The sequence below is a fragment of the Balaenoptera physalus genome (assembly GCF_965194825.1).
Source record: "Balaenoptera physalus genome assembly, chromosome: 4".
NCBI lineage: Eukaryota > Metazoa > Chordata > Mammalia > Artiodactyla > Balaenopteridae > Balaenoptera > Balaenoptera physalus.
In genome coordinates this window covers 96,467,161-96,484,793 of record NC_138891.1, presented here as the reverse complement: position 1 = coordinate 96,484,793, position 17,633 = coordinate 96,467,161, and the positions used below count along the sequence as shown (strand labels likewise).

Sequence of the window (17,633 nt, the reverse complement as noted above, 5' to 3'; positions counted from 1 at the left end):
AATCATCTCTAGATTACTTACAGTACCTAATACAATGTAAATGCTGTGTAAATAGTTGCTGGTGTGCAACAAATTCAAGTTTTGCTTTTTTGAAATTTCTGAATTTTTTTCAAACATTTTAAAGTCAAGGTTAGTTGAATCCACAGATGCAGAATCCATGGATATAAAGGGCCGACTGTACACAGATCACCATGCATAGACAACCCAGTAACAAGATCCAATATACTAAACCTGAAGTCAAGGAGGGCTGTGGACAGGAGGGTAGAGCTAGTGGTATGTCACTGGTTTGACTTTTTCTTTTTACCAGAAAACACCCAACTGCAAAAGTTAATCACAGAAAAAGATTTTACAAAGGGCTTGTATAAAGTAGTTGCCAACTTTTAAAATTGTTTGGCCACAGTTTTCAAAATGACCAACTCCAAAATACAAATTTTTGTTTTGGCCTTGCCAAGACTCATGTTTTTTTATGGAAATTTGTAAATTACATGTATCCTGTAATGCACCTTTTTAAGCTTGTGCAAATGAGAATATTGCTTCTTAAAATTTATCAGGAGATTACAAACATTTATAACTATTTCATTATTACTCAACACATTGCTGCAAGTCTCATTAGTTATGTCTTTCAGGGAATTTTCTCCTGAAAAACTTTAGTGAAGGTTATTCTTACTTAGGTGGGTTCCATGCTTCTGAAGAGGTCAGAAAGGATTTGAACTAAATCTGATATTTAAACTGAAGATCAGGATGGACCATATAATTTATATTGATGAGTCTGGTGCTTTGTATAGTTTGTAAACTAGCACTAAAAATTACCAAAATGAATTCTAATAAAGGTTTGAGCAACAACAATGTTTATTGGAATAAGTGGTTAGTTCTCAAATATAAGAACTTTTTTGAAGGAGAGCATTCACTTGGAACCATGTTTTAACATGTTTGTTAAAAACACTTACTTAAAAATCACCCTTTTTAGCAGGAGACCAAAAGCTAGACACTGAGCTGAGTGTGTCTAATTTTAACTTCCAAATTTCCCCCAGTCTAGAAGTAGCCATCTCTTGCTCAAGGATGGAGTCTATCTCCTGGATTAATTTATTTTACCCTGGAGACAAATATTAGAAAGCAACATCTTTTGTGCTTATAGTTAGTAAACCACAACCCAAGTTAAAAGTATTATCAATGTACCAAAAATGATGCAGGGTGGGGAATTGCTTCATGACAGTAAAGCTTATTTTCTGTAAAAAATGACACAAAGGATTTTTTTACTTCCCAGGAAAGGAAGTAAGGTTTATTCTCTACTGAAAATAAATGAGAAAAATATTGCTGCTTCCAAACTCTAGGTAGGAATCAAAACACTTTAATAATACATATTTAAATGTTTACCTATTAAAAAAATTCTAAAGTGCTTTTTAAAGAACAGTAGAATTAGAATATCCTAAACCACACAAATTGAGGGTAACAACAGCATCAAAGTAATAGGTACAAATTGGCATTTCTGTGGATAAACTATGCCTATTTTGCAGAAAGCCTAGACCCAAATGCATTGGGCTTCCCAAAGAGGATGTTTCATATGACCTCTGGGAACCAGGGCTCTTGGTCACCCTGGGGGTACTTGCTGTGGGTACTCTCCTCAGCATTGTTTTGCTGTGGAGGAGCTCCTGTGGGCTGTAGAACCACAAGCAGCATTTGGACCAGTCAAGTCTGCAAAGGGCCCCTCTACTGTCCATAGTGCCCATCTTAGAGGAATCTGCTGACACTGATATTGCTGACACCTTGAACTTTCTCATAGAGATCCAACTGGGGGCGAAGAAAGTTTATGTTTTACTCCCTCTGTTAGTGTATCCCATTGTAAGACTAGAGCAAGAGTCCAGGGACTGGACTGATGAGCAATTTGAATGAGATATTTGCAGTGCTCACCATCACCTCACCATCCTTATTCTGGCCCAGTAGCTTTGCACCAAATTTGTGGGCGCAGCATTCTCATTTCTAATGATGAGTTACTTTTTTCCCCTGCAAGTGCTTCTCAGCCTCCTATGCAAATAACCCTTGGCTGTTCTGTGCCACCAGTTATCCAGAACAGATTTTCCCAGTTCTGTAGTGGGTAAAACTTATCTTATCCTGCACACGTGAAGATCCTGATGCAGGGTTTCTGTAAATGAGCTAACTCTTTATTTACCAGGGCTTTGTAACATGGAGGTAGTTACTATCTCTTGTGACTTTTGCCTTAACCACTTCAGGATATGTCAGAGAAATTTTTTAAAAAAATCATAATAAATATAATAGAAAGTTGCTAACATTTATTAAGTCCTCCTATATGCCACACATAGTTCTACATTGTGTTTTATATTGACTAACTCATTTACTCTTCAGAATAACTTTTTAAGGTAGGTGCAGTTATTTCTTCCATTTTATTGTAAGGACACGGGCACATAGAAGTTAAGTAACTGACAGAGGTCACTCCCACTGGATTCAGATGACTAGCAAGAAAGGGGAAGAAAGAGGAGTGAAATTTTGCCTTCATTATATTTTCTTCTGTATTCCTAATTTCAAAAGCAATTAAGTGAAATTAAAGAATATTTCTCTGGCATAAATGGTAAGCTCCACCAAAGCAGGGGCCATGCCTTTTTTCTCTCTCCATAGTATCTCTGGTGCCTAGTACAAAAGAGACACTCAATATTCATGTTACAAATGAATGAATAATCTAAAAAACTTTCAGTTGCTTTTTTTTTTTTAATGTGTCTTTCATTCTTTTTCTTGTCTTTCCAATTTCTGTCGTCTTAATCTGCACTAAAGAATTACTAAACACTGTCTGGATTAGTGGGTTGACGACGCTCCTTGTCAATAACTTATATAGCTTTCTGTTGGCTCTAATTTCTAACAGAAGAATTGGGGCTGGTTTGAGAGATGGATCAGTTAAGAGGCTGTTTTCCTTACAGATATCATCAACAAGACTTCTCTGAGATGTGTACTGAGAAGCATACTGAAATGCAGAGTTCATATCTAGATGGGTGAGCACAGATTTCATTGCTTTTCTAAGATCCTTTATTGTATACTGTTTTATTAATTATTTCTGGTAATAAGAAGAGTTTCAAAAAATAATCTCTGGTTGTATGTGTAAGTTGACAACATTGAGAGAGCTATTTAAGTTATAGGTAATGTATTCTTTAAATTGACTTACAAATGAGTATAATACATATAGAGGCCATGCGAGTACATGGCTTATGAACTAGGCCATGGCCCTGAGGAGGGAACTGTATATTAGTTCTGTTCTTTGTAGTTGCTAAAAGTTTATTTGATTATTAATCCTATAATTCCTCATATTTTCACACCTTCTGGCTATCTTCAGCTTCTTGGTTCTGAGGCATCATGCTAAACATCTTTATTAGAGGAATAATGAAATAGCTTCATTTCATACAATGCTTTCTTTTAAACTCTTTGATAGCATCCTGGAATTTAAAAACATCCATTCATAAATTATTTTTATGATTGGACCTTGATCAATTTACTTGAACTTAGTGTGCCCTCTTCTCCATTTGCAGCTAAAAGGGTAGTCTTGACCTACTTTTTAGAAGAGCCCCTAAAAATGATTAATTGAACCTTCCTTATAGAGTACTTTAAAAATATATAATTGCTCCGCATATAGGAAAAAACCGATCAGAATTTTAAAAAAATGTTTAAAAATAGTTAGGTGAAAATTTCAAGATGGAAACAGGGACTTGCTAATGCTGAATAAGGCAGAAGAGTATATTTTTGTCAGTCAGTTTTACTAGTTTAAGTAAAGACTATTTAACTATAAAAATCTATTTAATCAGTGATAGAGTCATTTCATTTTAGTGACTGCCTAATTGTAGGGAAGCTCTGCAGCACAATCATGACCTCCTTCTGTTGTGCTCAGCTCAAGACTACCTTTAATGAAATGTGATGATGGAGCTGTTCCCTTGATTAAAGCACTTTAATAAATAAGTGGCTAGACAAATTTACCAGCTAGGAGAGAAGAGGAACAAATGGAGCTGTAAATCCTATAAGAATAGTTTTATCATTTAAAAAAATTTTATGGATTATTTAAATTGTGCTTCTCTAATCATAATCGTTTATAACATTTCATTGTGTTTAATAGCATTTGCTTTGATTGAATCATTATCATAGTTAGTTAAAAAAAACTCATAGTTAAAAAGAAAAAGTTGCTCATAGTTAAACTCATAGTTAAAAAGAAAAAGTTGCTCTAATATCTACCTTACAGTATCTTTTCAATTATGTGAAAGATAACTGAAGCTATGTGAATGTGGTTTCCTTTTCTGTCCCTAGAAAGAGACCATAATAGAGAAATTTCATTTGTAGAAAATTTATATTTTGTAGTCCCTTATCCACTTACTATAATATTTCAGATTTATTTATTTACAGTTTAATTTTGCACACTCACCCATTCTGATTGCCCTCTCACAAATTTTAATATTCCCATTCAGTTTTGGCACTATAGCAGTAGAGAGAGAAATTTTCCTGTTTTTGTTCTTTCTGGATAGATCCACAACATTATAGAGAAAATTTTAAAAGATTTCAGTCTTCTCGTATGCCAGAATTTTGGGGAAACCTTTGATTAATTGATCTTATCCCGCTCTCTACTACTCCAGCTCTGATTTCAGAGGGTATAGATGGGGAGGACCCTCACTTTCTCTCTGCTTTGCATGGTCCCCTAGACCTTCTGCAGCTTTCCTAGGTTGATATAAGAGTGAACGAAAATGTCATTGTTGCAGAAGTCAAGCAGGGGCTCACAACCAATTGTGTGAATGTTTTGCTTTTCCTGTATCTTGTCTTTGCTCATGCAACTTTTAGAGTCTAGGCATGTGTTTGTGTGTGTATGTGTGTGTGTGTGTGTTTGAGCGAGAGAAATAGCAGTCTACTCTAATAATACCGTAATCACAACCAGGAAAGACGTGCTTCATCAATTCTCTGGCAGTAACTGCAGTTCCTATGGAAAGAAAAAGTGTTGTGGTCACAAAGCACCGAGCTGATCTCCCTGTGCTATGTGGCTGCTTCCCACTAGCTATCTATTTAACATTTGGTAGTGTATAGATGTCCATGCCACTCTCTCACTTCGTCCCAGCTTACCCTTCCCCCTCACTGTGTCCTCAAGTCCATTCTCTACATCTGCGTCTTTATTCCTGTCCTGCCCCTAGGTTCTTCAGAACCATTCTTCTTTTTTAGATTCCATATATATGTATAGCTGATTCACTTTGTTATAAAGCAGAAACTAACACACCATTGTAAAGCAATTATACTCCAATAAAGATGTTAAAAATAAATAAATAAAAAGTCAAAAAAAAAAAAAAAAAGAAAAAGTGCTGTGGTACAGTAGAAAAAATATATGCTTTGTAGTAAGAAACATCCAAGTTCAAATTCCAGCTCTGAATTCACAGATAATTAGCTCTAATTTGCTTTGCAAATTCATTAAACCCATCTGAATCTGTTTTCTTATCTGTAAAATGGGAATAATAATACAAACCTCATAGGGTTATTATTAGTATTTACTAAGTAAAGTATGAAAATTGTATGGAACCTTATATGTTTTCAATAAATGTGTTCTCTTCTATTCCTTAGTACTCCAGTGAGTTGGCTTACCACAAAACACAGAAATATAACAAAATTTGAATCAGAACTATCAAATTACAAGTAATAAAAAAGAGGGTAAAACAATTAGGCTAAAGAAACACCTAATGTTATTTACTGTGATTAATTGTAGTACTTAGTTTTCAGATTCTTGAAGGGTGAGGTAGCAAGATAAACACAGTAGGTTATATTATTGTCAATATTTGAGAAAAGAAAATAGAACTCACCAAGTTTTTTGGTACTAGTGTTTTTAATATTAAATATTAAGTATCTTTACTCATTCTATATCTCAGATTTCATTAAAATTTTAATTAAAAGTTAATTGCAAATTCAATAGAGAAGAGGGAGCCTCGTCAAAGAATGGATGGACATTTCTCTGCTATAGGTTTAGTCATCTCTTTGTTAACAAATAAAGGTAATCTTGCTAGAACACTCTTGTAATATTTGAACTGGAGATTATTCTATTGTATAAATAGTGGAAAAAGAAAATCTGACTAAATGGAGGACTAGTGAGATAATGGCTGCTACATGTTTTCTTTAAGTTCTATGAATTCCGGGGGATGGATTGGTGTTTTCTTGCCTCAATTTCTTCATTAGTCACTGCATACATGTAGACCTTTTCCAGAAGTCCCTGAAATTGTCCAGTTGTTTCCTCATTGATCCGATGCCAATGTTCTATCAATACTTCTTCTCCCCCACCATCTCACACATATCTCTCTCACCAAAGTCCATTGTTCTCATTGGTTAAGAAGTCTTCCTCACTTGAAAAAAGTGTGAAGACTTTTGATTTTTTAAAGCACTCCTCACTTTATACTATTATTATTATTTTTTTATACTTTTAATATAGAGGAGAGGTATAATGTTTCCAAATTCCTGGCAGATATTACTCTTTGGGATTTGCCAATGAGAAATTGGAATTCTTTGGAATTACACAAATCATAAATGATTCTTAAAATATTTCCAACATTCTTCATGGTATTTATGGATATGTGAGTAAATTATAACAAATATAAATAAAATATTAAATTTAGTAGCATTTTCAAAGAACTGTAGCCATAGTGCATATTCAAACACTGGTAAACACCAGTGAAGAAAACTAGGTTATCTTGAAATAGCATAATGTTCTTAATCCTAGTAAAGTTAATGTCACTCACTGTACAGGATCATGTGCCAAAGTAGCTAATGTAAGGACTTATTTTATTTCCTAAACTTGTTATTTCTTAGGACATTATTCATAGGATTTGTTTAAATTTGTTTAAATTATACTATGCATGTAAATTGATTATTTTATTTGCAAGCATGATTCACTGTTAGTAGCAACAAGGATATGAACACACACTTAGAACTTGGTCATAGGCACAAACAATATTGCCTATCAGATCAGGAAATTTCTCTCCTTCTGCTCCTGTTCAGTTCCCAGAAATGTTGACCTCAACTTCTGAATCTCCTGTCATTGTTTCCCGCTACCACTCTCTCAATTAGATTTCTTTGAACCAAGTTGTCTCTTGGTTGATTGTTGTGTTTTAATTCTTACAAGAGAATTATTATACCTTTACCCACTTTCTCCATTTCTCAACTGAGTTTTCTCCTGATCCAGGAGAAACATATAAATTACTCTAGAAATGCTGGGAGGGGATTCCTTATGGAAACACTACGAAATAACCCCTCTTTTTAGGGTAGTGATTTTCAGCCTTGGTGGCACTTTAAATTCACTTGGATGCTATTTTAGAAATACATGTGCCTGGGTGGTGGATCCCAGGAAGTTGATTTAATAAGGTACATTTTAAAAAATCCTATTGATTCTGTTGTGTAGCCAAATTTGAGACCTCTCCTCAAGGAACTGCCCAATGAATTACTCCTCATTCTATAAGTTAAGTATACACTTATAAGTATTTTTCATTCTTTCATTGTAGGTAAATTCATTTTTATAATCTCTGAAATAGTTTGTAAAATTCTTGAAGAAAAATGTATTTACTGTTGGAAACTTATTTTTGATCAGCAATTTCAGAACCTTGGAGGTTTATTATTACATTTTGGCAGTTGTAAGTATTTAATTGATCTTATTTTTTAGTTATTAAAGAAATACATATGTTTATTTAAAAATAAAGTTATGCTTAATTACTTATAATGGAAACAAGACTTACTTATTCCATCTCCTTCTCCAGAAGCAACCGTTTTAAATTTTTCAGTTGTTTGTCCCAGTTGTCATCTTAGCATTTCTAAATAATATGATTATGCTGATATTTCTTAATAAATTATTTTTTTGACATCTTCTATTTATTTTCTGCCATGATAGCAAGGATTTAGTCATTTATTCTCCCCCAATATTTCCTCTATCCTTCTGTTAAATTACATTATTATTTTTCAATCTTATGCAGGCTACTTTTCTAATTTTAATTTATGTATTTCCATCATTTTTTCTTCCACATTACCTATGAGCTGTATCTCTTGACTCATCACTTTATAAGATGAGGATATTAGCACCCATGCCGTTCTCTTCAGCTCTCCCACATCTCCCAACTTCTGTCATTTTTACTTTTGCATCATCAAAGTTGATGAAAACATATCATTTTATAATATATATTTTCTGTTTGCCTATAGATTAGTTTTAAAATTTGATAGCTAATATACATTTTCACATTATTCTGACTATATAAGAGTAGTAAATGGAAGCGCCAATCAGGCTTTTGTACATCAAAATGCTCTGCTCCCATTTCTTCATTGTTTTCTTTTGTATTTTGTCATCATTAAAAAAAAAAAAATTAAGACCCCAAATCTTACCCTTGTCTTAGGGTTTGGCAATCCCATTTGGAAAATGTTTATATTTGATATTCTTTCTTGACCCCCTTTCTCAGACACTACTACCCTCAATCACTAGCTGCTCTAAAAATCTTGACTAAATCTTGACTCAAAACTGTTATCTTGGAACTTCCATCTAGGTTAAGAATTATTTTCTCATATTTTGAATGCATTAGTATATCATTTTCTAGCATGTAGTATTGATGATAAGTCTTCTGCTGGTAATTTTCTTTTATTTGTAGGTAAATTTTTATCTCACCTGAAGCATTTTGAATTTTTTCTTTATCCAAAGAGAACTCCAAAATTTCACAGCAAAGTGTCTAAATGTGTCTATTTTTTGATTTATTATGTTGAGCACTTAGTCTGCTTTTTCAACCCTGAGATCATGTCCCTTAGTTCTGAGAAATTCTCACTCATTTTTCCTTTGATGTTTTTCTTGTCTCTGTCCACTCTGGTCTGAGCTTCTGAATTCTAGTTGATTAGATGTTGGACTTCTTGGATGATGCATTGATATACTCTTGATATCTTTTATATTTTCTCATTTTTCTGTCTTCTTTTACTAGTTTTTTAGTAATATTTATTTTTTTAATCTTTCAATGATTTCTATTAAGTTTTAAAGATATTATTAATTTTAATTTCAAGAGATATTATTGGATTACCCCCACAACAGTGTATCTATCTGTCTGTCTACCTACCTACCTACCTACCTATTATCTTTATTTCTATATGTAGTGATCTATTTTTGAGGATTTTATTTCCATTATTTTAATATTCTCTTCTACCCCCTGAATTATGTCCATTTCCTCTAGAATAACATTTTTCTGTTTAACCTGAGTTTCTCTATTTCATGTTGCATGTTTGTCTCACAGATATCATTATGCTTCTCTGCCTAATCATACTTAAAAATAAAACCATAAAAGCACATCATAATTCAGTGCACAGTTGGGGCGTTTGATAGGTTTATTTTAGAGCAGTTGGGCAGATATGTGACTGTTACAGCTGTTTGAAAATGTCAGAAATTAAGAGACACTTCTTCTGGGGCTCAGGAAATCCTTTAGAGAAGAGACTTGATTTTTTTGTCCAAGCAGTAGATATCTGGGTGCCAGATGAAAATAAAGAGAAGTGGGGAGGGGCCTGAACCAAGATGGTGGAGTAGAAGGACGTGCTCTCACTCCCTCTTGTGAGAACACCAGAATCGCAACTAGCTGCTGGACAGTCATGGACAGGAAGACACTGGAACTCACCAAAAAAGATACCCCACATTCAAAGACAAAGGAGAAGCCACAATGAGATGGTAGGAGGGGCGCAATCACAATAAAATCAAGTCTCATAACTGCTGGGTGGGTGACTCACAGACTGGAGAACACTTATACCACAGAAGTCCACCCACTGGAGTGAAGGTTGTGAGCCCCACGTCAGTCTTCCCATCCTGGGGGTCCGGCAACAGGAGGAGGAATTCCTAGAGATTCAGACTTTGAAGGCTAGTGGGATTTGATTGCAGGACTTTGAAAGGACTGGGGGAAACAGAGACTCCACTCTTGGAGGACACACACGAAGTAGTGTGCAAATCGGGACCCAAGGGAAGGAGCAGTGACCCCAGGGGAGACTGAACTAGACCTACCTGCTGGTGTTGGAGGGTCTCCTGCAGAGGCGGGGAGTGGTTGCAGCTCACTGTGAGGACAAGGACACTGGCAGCAGAAGTTCTGGGAAGTACTCCTTGGCATAAGCCCTCCCAGAGTCTGCCATTAGCCCCAGCAAAGAGCCTAGGTAGCATCCAGTGTTGGGTTGCCTCAGGCGAAACAACCATCAGAGAGGGAACCCAACCCCACCCATCAGCAGTCAAGCAGATTAAAGTTTTAATGAGCTCTGCGCACCCCAGCAACAGTCAGCTCTATCCACCACGAGTCCGAGTCCCTCCCATCAGGAAACTTGCACAAGCCTCTTAGATAGCCTCATCCACCAGAGGGCAGACAGCAGAAGCAAGAAGAGGTACAATCCTGCAGCCTGTGAAACAAAAACCACAGTCACAGAAAGACAGACAAGATGAAAAGGCAGAGAGCTATGTACCAGATGAAGGAACAAGATAAAACCCCAGAAAAACAACTAAATGAAGTGGAGATAGGGAACCTTCCAGAAAAAGAATTCAGAATAATGAGAGAGAAGGTGATCCAGGAACTCGGAAAAAGAATGAGGCAAAGATCGAGAAGTTGCAAGAAATGTTTAACAAACACCTAGAAGAATTAAAGAACAAACAAACAGAGATGAACAATACAATAACTGAAATGAAAACTACACTACAAGGAATCAATTACAGAATAACTGAGGCAGAAGAATGGATAAGTGACCTGGAAGACACAATGGTGGAATTCACTGCTGTGGAACAGAATAAAGAAAAAGAATGAAAAGAAATGAAGACAGCCTAAGAGACATTTGGGACAACATTAAATGCAACAACATTCACATTATAGGGGTCCCAGAAGGAGAAGAGAGAGAGAAAGGACCAGAGAAAATATTTGAAGAGATTACAGTCAAAAACTTCCCTAACATGGGAAAGGAAATAACCACCCAAGTGCAGGAAGTGCAGCGAGTCCCATACAGGATAAACCCAAGGAGAAACAGGCTGAGACACATAGTAATCAAATTGACAAAAATTAAAGACAAAGAAAAATTATTGAAAGCAGAAAGGGAAAAATGACAAATAACATACAAGGGAACTTCCATAAGGTTAACAGCTGATTTCTCAGCAGAAACTCTACAAGCCAGAAGGGAGTGGCATGATATACTTAAAGTGATGAAAGGGAAGAACCTACAACCAAGATTACTCTACCCGGCAAAGATCTCATTCAGATTCGATGGAGAAATCAAAAGCTTTACAGACAAGCAAAGGCTAAGAGAATTCAGCACCACCAAACCAGCTCTACAACAAATGCTAAAGGAACTTCTCTAAGTGGGAAAAACAAAAGAAGAAAAGAACCTACAAAAACAAACCCAAAACAATGAAGAAAATGGTCATGGGAATATACATATTGATAATTACCTTAAATGTGAAAGGATTAAATGCTCCAACCAAAAAACACAGGCTTGCTGAATGGATACAAAAACAAGACCCATCTATATGCTGTCTACAAGAGACCCACGTCAGATCTAGGGACACATACAGACTGAAAGTTAGGGGATGGAAAAAGATATTCCATGCAAATGGAAATCAAAAGAAAGCTGGAGTAGCTATACTCATATCAGATAAAATAGACTTTAAAATAAAGAATGTTACAAGAGACAAGGAAGGACACTACATAATGATCAAGGGATCAATCCAAGAAGAAAATATAACAATTATAAATATATATGCACACAACATAGGGGCACCTCAATACATAAGGCAATTGCTAACAGCTATAAAAGAGGAAATCGACAGTAACACAGTAATAGTGGGGGACTTTAACACCTCACTTACATCAATGGACAGATCATCCAGACATAAAATTAATAAGGAAACACAAGCTTTAAATGACACAATAGACCTGATAGATTTAATTGATATTTATAGGACATTCCATCCAAAAACAGCAGATTACACTTACTTCTCAAGTGCGCACGGAACATTCTCCAGGATAGATCACATCTTGGATCACAAATCAAGCCTCAGTAAATTTAAGAAGATTGAAATCATATCAAGCATCTTTTCTGACCACAATGCTATGAGATTAGAAATGATTTACAGGGAAAAAAACGTAAAAAAACCATAAACACATAGAGGCTAAACAATACGTTACTAAATAACCAAAAGATCACTGAAGAAATCTAAGACGAAATCGAAACATACCTAGAGACAAATGACAATGAAAACACGATGATCCAAAACCTATGGGATGCAGCAAAAGCAGTCCTAAGAGGGAAGTTTATAGCTATACAAGCTTACTTCAAGAAAGAAGAAAAACCTCAAATAAACCATCTAACCTTACACCTAAAGGAACTAGAGAAATCACAAACAAAACCCAAAGTTAGCAAAAGGAAAGAAATCATAAAGATCAGAGCAGAAATAAATGAAATAGAAACAAAGAAAACAATAGCAAAGATCAATAAAACTAAAAGATGGCTCTTTGATAAGATAGACAAAATTGATAAACCATTAGCCAGACTCATCAAGAAAAAGAGGGAGAGGACTCACATCAATACATTTAGAAATGAAAAAGGAGAAGTTACAACAGACACCACAGAAATACAAAGCATCCTAATAGACTACTACAAGCAACTCTATGCCAATAAAATGGACAACCTGGAAGAAATGGACAAATTCTTAGAAAGGTATAACCTTCCAAGACTGAACCAGGAAGAAATAGATAATATGAACAGACCAATCACAAGGAATGAAATTGAAACTGTGATTAAAAATCTTCCAACAAACAAAAGTCCAGGACCAGATGGCTTCACAGGTGAATTCTATCAAACATTTAGAGAAGCGCTAACACCCATCCTTCTCAAACTCTTCCAAAAAATTGCAAAGGAAGGAACACTCCCAAACTCATTGTATGAGGCTACCATTACCCTGATACCAAAACCAGACAAAGATACTACAAAAAAAAAAAAAAAAATTACAGACCAATATCACTGATGAATATAGATGCAAAAATCCTCAACAAAATACTAGCAAACAGAATCCAACAACACACTAAAAGAATCATACACCATGATCAAGTGGGATTTATCCCAGGGATGCAAGGATTCTTCAATATACGTAAATCAATCAATGTGATACACCATATTAACAAATTCAAGAAGAAAAACCATATGATCATCTCAATAGATGCAGAAAAAACTTTTGACAAAATTCAACACCCATTTATGATAAAAACTCTCCAGAAAGTGGGCATAGAGGGAACCTACCTCAACATAATAAAGGCCATATATGACAAACCCACAGCAAACATCATTCTCAATGGTGAAAAACTGATAGCATTTCCTCTAGCATCAGGAACAAGACAAGGATGTCCACTCTCATCACTATTATTCAACATAGTTTTGGAAGTCCTAGCCACGGCAATCAGAGAAGAAAAAGAAATAAAAGGAATACAAATTGGAAAAGAAGAAGTAAAACTGTCACTGTTTGCAGATGACATGATACTGTACATAGAGAATCCTAAAAATGCCACCAGAAAAGTACTAGAGCTAATCAATGAATTTGGTAAAGTTGTAGGATACAAAATTAATGCACAGAAATCTCTTGCATTCCTATACACTAATGATGAAAAATCTGAAAGAGAAATTATGGAAACACTCCCATTTACCATTGCAACAAAAAGAATAAAATACCTGGGAATAAACCTACCTAGGGAAACAGAAGACCTGTATGCAGAAAACAATAAGACACTGATGAAAGAAATTAAAGATGATACCAACAGATGCAGAGATATACCATGTTCTTGGATTGGAAGAATCAACATTGTGAAAATGACTATACTACCCAAAGCAATCTACAGATTCAATGCAATCCCTATCAAATTACCAATTGCATTTTTTACGGAATTAGAGCAAATCATTTCAAAATTTGTATGGAGACACAAAAGACCCCGAATAGCCAAAGCAGTCTTGAGGGAAAAAACGGAGCTGGAGGAATCAGGCTCCCTGACTTCAGACAATACTATAAATCTACAGTAATCAAGACAATATGGTACTGGCACAAAAACAGAACCATAGATCAATGGAACAAGATAGAAAGCACAGAGATAAACCCACACACCTATGGCCAACTAATCTATGACAAAGGAGGCAAGAATATACAATGGAGAAAAGACAGTCTCTTCAATAAGCGGTGCTGGGAAACCTGGACAGCTACATGTAAAAGAATGAAATTAGAACACTCCCTAACACCATACACAAAAATAAACTCAAAATGGATTGGAGACCTAAATGTAAGACCGGACACTATAAAACTCTTAGGGAAAACATAGGAAGAACACTCTTTGACATAAATCACAGCAAGATCTTTTTTGATCCACCTCCGAGAGTAATGGAAATAAAAACAAAAATAAACAAATGGGACCTAATGAAACTTAAAAGCTTTTACACAGCAAAGGAAGCCATAAAGAAGACGAAAAGACAACCCTCAGAATGGGAGAAATATTTGCCAGTGAATCAATGGACAAAGGATTAATCTCCAAAATATATAAACAGCTCATGCAGCTCAATATTAAAGAAACAAACAACCCAATCCAAAAATGGGCAGAAGACCTAAATAGGCATTTCTCCAAAGAAGACATACAGATGGACAAGAAGCACATGAAAAGCTGTTCAACATCACTAATTATTAGAGAAATGCAAATGAAAACTACAATGAGGTATCACCTCACACCAGTTAGAATGGGCATCATCAGAAAATCTACAAACAACAAGTGCTGGAGAGGGTGTGGAGAAAAGGGAACCTTCTTGCACTGTTGGTGGGAATGTAAATTGATACAACCACTATGGAGAACACTATGGAGGTTCCTTAAAAAACTAAAAATAAAATTTCCATATGATCCAGCAATCCCAGTACTGGGCATATACCCAGAGAAAACCACAATTCAAAAAGACACATGCACCCCAATGTTCATTGCAGCACTATTTACAATAGCCAGGTCATGGACACGATCTAAATGCCCATCGACAGATGAATGGATAAAGAAGAAGTGATACATATATACAATGGAATATTACTCAGCCATAAAAAGGAACAAAATTGGGTCATTTGTTGAGACGTGGATGGGTCTAGAGACTGTCATCTTGAGTGAAGTAAGCCAGAAAGAGAAAAACAAATATCGTATAGTAACACATGTATGTGGAACGTAGAAAAATGGTACAGATGAACTGGTTTGCAGGGCAGAAGTTGAGACACAGATGTAGAGAACAAACGTATGGACACCAAGCATGGAAAGCGGCGGGTGGGTGGGGGTGGTGGTGTGATCAATTGGACAATTGGGATTAACATGTATACACTGATGCATATAAAACTGATGACTAATAAGAACCTGCTGTATAAAAAATAAATAAAATAAAATTCAAAAATTCAAAAAAAAAAAAAAAGCCACAATGTCAGAGACAAGAAAATGTCCAGTGATACAGATAGTTCAGTAAATTATGTATTTCCATTACAAATGATGTTCTAGAACAGTATACAATTTCTTAAGAGATTATAGGATAGGAAAGATATTCAGGAGAAATAGTGAAGTAAAAAATTCATATTACTGGGGCTTCCTTGGTGGCGCAGTGGTTAAGAATCCGCCTGCCAATGCAGGGGACACGGTTTCGAGCCCTGGTCTGGGAATATCCCACATGCTTCAGTGCAACTAAGCCTGTGAGCCACAAGTACTGAGCCTGTGCTCTAGAGTCAGCAAGCCACAACTACTGAGCCCACGCTCCACAACTACTGAAGCCCACGCGCCTAGAGCCCTTGTTCCGCAACGAGAAGCCACCACAATGAGAAGCCCGTGCACTGCAACGAAGAGTAACCCCCGCTTGTCGCAACTAGAGAAAGCCCACGCACAGCAACGAAGACCCAATGCAGCCAAAAGTAAATAAATAAAAATAAATTTATAAAAAAATTTCATATTATTAAATAATATGTATGATCCTATATTTGTGAAAAAGTTTATACATACACATGTACGCATAGAGAAAAGGACTCAACCCTGATGTTCACAGTGCCTCTCTTTGCATGGCAGGGAGGAGACTATAAATATCCCTTTTAAGGAAATAAACAATATTTTGCTTCTCTTAATTTTGTTTTGAATTGCAATTTTAAAACTATAATAAACTTTTTAAAGGAAAAAAATGAGAGAGGTGGGAGCTTGACTTTTAATTAATGTTCCTATTTTTAACCCCAAGTCTTACCCTTGTCGTGGGGTTTGAAAATCCTAATGTCTACCCTCTGCTGTCTCTCTTTTCAAGCCTACTTCCCTGGGCAGTGACTTCTTTTTCCCACGTCATCATTTTTGTTTCACTTCCTTCCCTTTGTAATTCTTTCCTTGTGGACACAGGCTGCCCACCCAAATGCCCATATGGCTCAGGCAGGTAATTAAATAAATGAAGAAGACTGGTCCTTGAAAATAGACTTGATGTGCCCTGGAATGGAGATATTGCCACTACTCAGTTTCAGTTATTATGCTTTATTTCTTTACAATTAATTTAGTGAATTTTCCAGAGGCAAAAATGATATACACATATGGTTGGCCTGTCATCTTGACTCAGTGGTCCTCTTAGGTACTAAAATCTAAAAGAAATGTATTATTTCTTGTTGGGGGGGCTTTAGGTCCTATTACTTTCCATCAGAGTCCTCTAAACTACCTTAAATGAATATAGGTTCTAGGTTAAACCATGTCCTTGCCATGTACAACCAACCTCAAGCCATATCAAAAATCAAACATTGTATTTCCTATTAAAAAAATTTCAATGTAGGAGGCTCTGAATAATCTAAAAGACAGTAATTTTATTTTGATTTTATAGTACCATGGCAGCATGCTTCATGTTTCTTTCTCATTTGGACCCTAGGTATAAATTTAGGGTTGAATATTGAGACATAACTCAGGGAGAGTGATTCTGCTTGGGTCTAGGTTAACGTGGTTCATTTATATAGCTTTCTGGTTCCATAACTTGATCCAAAGATAAGACTGAGTTTAATATGTAACCTGAGAATCAGATAGATGGAATATTCTTTGGTGGTGGTCATTTTTGATATCATTTCTCTTGCCAGGGCTTTAGATAATGCAACAGAAAGTTAATGATTGTATTCTCAGATGAGATCTTGAATGTCATGGTTTTCTGACGTTGACTGAAGAAAGAATTATTGAGAATTATTTGTATTATGGGATGATGGTAGGGTTGATAGCATATTGGACATTGAAAAATGTAAATGTAATTTGGACTTGAGGAAGGCATCTGAAGGAATGCTTATAAACCAGGCCAAAAGTGATATATAATTTGTCACACCCTCCTTGTTATATTGGCAAGTTTATCAGTTTTCAGAGTTAATGCTGAAAGGTGGCAGGATATGCCAGCCCAAAATATGAGTGTAGGAGTTCAAGACATGCCACCCCCAAATATTCTGCTTTGTTTTATTGATTGATTTGTAGGCACTTGAAAACAGCAAATTCAGGGAAAGGCTTTCCCTGAATTCCCCTTATTTGCTTAAAGATAAATGCTCCAAAAGGAACTCAATTGTCATCAATCCCATCCTGAGGTAGGGGGGAATTTCATCATTCAAAGAG

General features: G+C 35.7%; 1 protein-coding gene across 5 annotated transcripts in view; it reads left to right on the top strand.

The window, feature by feature from the left end:
• Positions 1-17,633, top strand: part of ZPLD1 (zona pellucida like domain containing 1) — a 356,592-nt gene that overhangs the window by 230,886 nt on the left and 108,073 nt on the right. For 4 of the 5 annotated variants that reach the window (XR_014263090.1, XR_014263091.1, XR_014263092.1 and 1 more), the window contains one exon: positions 2,928-2,999. The exons of the other annotated variant lie outside the window; for it this stretch is intronic. The gene's annotated coding sequence lies outside the window, so the exon portion shown is untranslated. The remainder of the gene's footprint in view (positions 1-2,927; positions 3,000-17,633) is intronic. 5 annotated transcript variants of the gene reach the window in all.